The sequence below is a fragment of the Cyprinus carpio genome, chromosome B17, assembly GCF_018340385.1.
Source record: "Cyprinus carpio isolate SPL01 chromosome B17, ASM1834038v1, whole genome shotgun sequence".
Classification (NCBI taxonomy): Eukaryota; Metazoa; Chordata; class Actinopteri; order Cypriniformes; family Cyprinidae; genus Cyprinus; species Cyprinus carpio.
The window spans coordinates 20,326,067-20,330,465 of NC_056613.1; the positions used below are offsets into that span (position 1 = coordinate 20,326,067).

The window sequence follows — 4,399 nt, forward strand, 5'->3', positions numbered from 1 at the left end:
GCTCAGCGCTACAGTCATCAAAAGTCTAACCAAAGCAGTGATACTTTGGAGTTTATATACATTTCAAGGGGGAGGGATACATAGAGGTGGAGACAATTTAAACAAAGCAAGCAAATGGAATCAGGAAAATGCCAGACAATTCCCAGCCTTGATCTCATCAACATAACAGTGTCATTTAAATACAGTATCGCCCATACCTTCACATTATCATAGAAACAAAGGCACAGCTGTGCCTTGAGTTTATGGGCAGGAAGAGCAAACAAAAGGTCAATGTCTCAGAAACCTGGGCTGCTTGACTTGATCATCTCAGAATGTCATCATATTAACCTCAAAATGTAAAAACACAATGTACATACTATTACATTGGAACCTAGATTTAACATTTTATAAATTTGGTAATCCCACAGTCCTCCCCTGTAGTAGCCGTTTGTCAACAAACAAAAAGAAATTAAACTTAAAATAAGTCCATTTTATGGCCTATGTTTTCTTAACATAAGCCCCATCTTGCAGTCATGTAACTTGAAAAGGTTACAGGCACATATAACTTATTCTGTGTCTTGTCCTAGATTTACTTAGGTGTAATAGTTATTTTTTAGAACAATAACTGTGGACACATATGACATGGATGGTAACATGTCGTGGAAACTACATGATGACACAGAAAAAACCATGTAGCATGAGAGTGGAAGTCTTGAAGTCCATGGCGCCCGAATAGCTGTGAAGTCTGTTTTCTGTAGTCTTCACCCCACGTAGATTCACGCAGATGACTCTTGGTCCTCATGAAGCTTGTTCATGGATGTCTAAGGTGATGCTTTACACCAGGGTGCTGCTTATGGAGATGACATCTCATGCACACATACCTGCAACACAAGAAAACAAAGAAAACAGCAGACCCAGCAGTATTCATGCATAGACATTTTTAGACTTCTGTTGATCGTATAGTGGTTTTTTTTAAGTCTGGTGATCGTATAGTGTTTTTTCTCAACCTAGTTTTAAGTAATTTGACACCTATGGACCAGTGAGGTGGGGATAAAAAACTACTGATAGGGGAAACCTATGAGGAAGTCTTCACCACAGGGTTGGCCCCCGAGGCCTGTTGCACATCGGTTCTTCCCTGGGCTCCCCACTGGTCTGTGTGTGTCCTAGTCTGTCCCTGTAATTGGTATGCAAACTTTACTGTGTGACATCTCCATCTTCCAATGGAACATCAGTCATAACAAAACATCATAACCCAAAGAGAATAGGAGCGACTAGAGTGTGCTGTAATATAGCTTTGAAGGCTGTGAGTGTACTTAACTTTCTCTCAATGAAAGGAAGTGACAGTCACCTTACTGTAGTTTTATTTTCAAAGAATCTTTCATCTTTGTTTTACATTACTGGGGTAGTTAAGCGCACTCACAGCCCTAACAGTTAACACCTGAGCAAGCTGCTCCAACAGTTAGGTGAAGTGGGGAGGGGCTGCTTCAGAGTGTTAAGTAGACTGAGCAGAAGCTGAGTAAAGCTGTTAATTTCTCTTAATATCTTCTTACTTTTCCTACACTCTTTCATCCAGTGTCTAGTTTTACCACAGTAGTGACAACTGCCCTCCTTCTTAGGACTTTTACATTTCTGTCGGTTCTCTGTGTTGACCTGAAAGGATGCTGCTGCAATCTTTACTCTGGCTTTAAAATAACAAAACCTTCCACAAGTAGCTAACCTGTCCAAGTTGTTTTGCAAGCTTCCAGTGGACCATGTAAGATCTAAGAATGGTAAAGCAGTTCTGTACTCAGCTAAAAGGCCATCAAACCATGTTCCAACTAGTGGTCCTTTATGATTCACTACCTTCTCTGGAGTGTCAGCTATTCCACTGTAAGCTGCAGCTGACTGACAAAACCTTTCAGTGTATTCACTTACAGTTTCATCCTTCTTCTGTACACAACTAGTGACCTTTGACCAATTCACTTTTGGTCCAACAATGTTCTTTAACTCTCTCAGAACTCCCTCTCTCAATTCATCTTTACTGGCATGTCGTAGTTCAGAAGTAACAGCAGACTCAAAACTGTTGAATTCAGATTCAGTTAGAATTTGTGACATCAGCTGTGTGACTTCTGCTAACGACATGTCATAGAGACGCATTTTGCTGATCAGTGCTCTTCTAAATTCAGTAAAATTTGTGCGTGCAGAGGGTAAGCTCTGGGATAGTCTGTCTATATCTTTAGGTCCTAGAACTTTGGCAACAGTTTGTACTTGGACAACAGAAGAGTTGGGAGGAACACTTTCAGTTCCCTCAATTCTCTGAGATCTTCTCCTAGCTCCACATACCTTCACTGAATTTACAGGCACATCAGTCACTGACTGGATGGCTACATCTGTTTCAAAAAAAGCTTGTAAGTCAGGATAATTGTTATCAGGCTGACTAACTTCTTCCACATCATTTTTTTGCTGCAGCTTTGTTGCGGTTCAATTTCTTAGTCAAAGAGGATACTCTAGCTCTGAGCTCTTTGTTCTGTTTCTCTAGCTCTGAGCTACGCTGAGAATGTTCCGTAGCTAAAGCTAAACCAAATTCTCTGTGGCAGCAGATAATGCCTTTCACATTGTTCTTGCGAATACATGATCCTAGTACCTTTTTACATTCTTCAATTGACCATACTTTTTCTGGATCAATACCAAATTTCTTTGTCAAATCCAATCTGACTGACTCTGTCACTACTGAGTCCATGTGCTGTCCTAACAATGATTTGAACTCACTGTCTGTCCATGAAGGAGTAGCTAGTCCACCTTTCTCAGTTGTTGGAATCAGATAAGCATTTCTTCTCAACATTTTGTAAAGTCTTTCTGACACAATAGGACACTTCTAAAACTTCCCTGGCAAGCAGAGGATACACTTAACACAAACTTCTAGCACTTTACGCTAAACTTCCCTGCCGAGACAGAGGGTAACACAAACTTCTAGCACTTTACGCTAAACTTCCCTGCCGAGACAGAGGGTAACTCAATATTAGCATGTGATGCTAATCTTCCCTGCCTAAACAGAGGATATTTTTCATCTCTAAAATACATTTTTAGAGGGTAACTTAGTTAACCAAACCCTGCAGCTGTCTGTTAACTCTTCTCTGGCGGTGCAGAGGATACTGGTCTTAAAGGTTCTTATGGATAGAGTTACACTCACCAACCCTTGGTTGTACAGAAAGATTCAGTCTGGAACGAAGTCAGATCTTTGTTGAGCTTGAAGTTTCAATCTGGATTCAGGTGAGAAGCTCTATCCAGGTCACGGCACCAAAACTGTTGGAAACTCAGAAGCGAAGACCAGGAGACTCTTGGGTAATCTTCAGCAGCATTCTTTATTGAGAACGCTCTGCTCAGCGCTACAGTCATCAAAAGTCTAACCAAAGCAGTGATACTTTGGAGTTTATATACATTTCAAGGGCGAGGGATACATAGAGGTGGAGACAATTTAAACAAAGCAAGCAAAATGGAATCAGGAAAGTGCCAGACACTGGCATTCTCCCAGCCTTGATCTCATCAGCATAACAGTGTCATTTAAATACAGAGGTGCCTGACAGTATCGCCCATACCTTCACATTATCATAGAAAACAAAGGCACAGCTGTGCCTTGAGTTTATGGGCAGGAAGAGCAAACAAAAGGTCAATGTCTCAGAAACCTGGGCTGCTTGACTTGATCATCTCAGAATGTCATCATATTAACCTCAAAATGTAAAAACACAATGTACATACTATTACATTGGAACCTAGATTTAACATTTTATAAATTTGTAATCCCACAATGGCAAAAACATATGATGCATATGATTCTGTGGTGGCAGTTGATTTTCAGAAGTAAAGAAGCGACTAAATAAGTAAAAAAAAAATATATATATATATATATATATATATATAGATAGATAGATAGATAGATAGATAGATAGATAGATAGATAGATAGATAGATATCGTATTACAATTTATTTATTTTTTATAAATGGAGCCTTGATGAGCATAAGAGACTTCTTTCAGATATAAAGTCTGCCATAGACTCTTATATTTTATTTACTATGTGTCCTTACCTTTAAAGTCTGATTTCTGTGAATAAAATCATCATCACATTTCAATCATATTTCGGATAGGGAAAAAATAAAGCATAAAGTTGAGTATCTGTATACACTGTGATAATAATAATCCTGAATGCTTAATGAGAAGTGCTTAAATGCTGACCTCTATTAAAATATATTGCACCTTTTTTTCTGAAATGAAATTATAATGTAACAAGTGAGTTGCCTTGAATTCATATACTGTATCATGGATTAACTTCTTCTTCCCATGCCTCTGTCACATTTCATTTTTATTTGTCTTTCATTCCTCCACACATGCAATTAATATTGTCAATTTCTATTCCATTTAAGATCAGGGTTTTTAAAATTAAG

At 38.7% G+C, this 4,399-nt stretch overlaps 1 long non-coding RNA gene across 1 annotated transcript; it reads right to left on the reverse strand.

The window, feature by feature from the left end:
- Positions 1 to 816: 816 nt before the first annotated feature.
- On the reverse strand, positions 817 to 3,613 carry LOC122140178. The gene is made up of 2 exons (XR_006156871.1): positions 3,149 to 3,613; positions 817 to 860 (listed from the first exon to the last, which is right to left on the reverse strand). It is a non-coding gene; the product is annotated as an uncharacterized LOC122140178 (long non-coding RNA).
- Between the last annotated feature and the right edge of the window lie 786 nt (positions 3,614 to 4,399).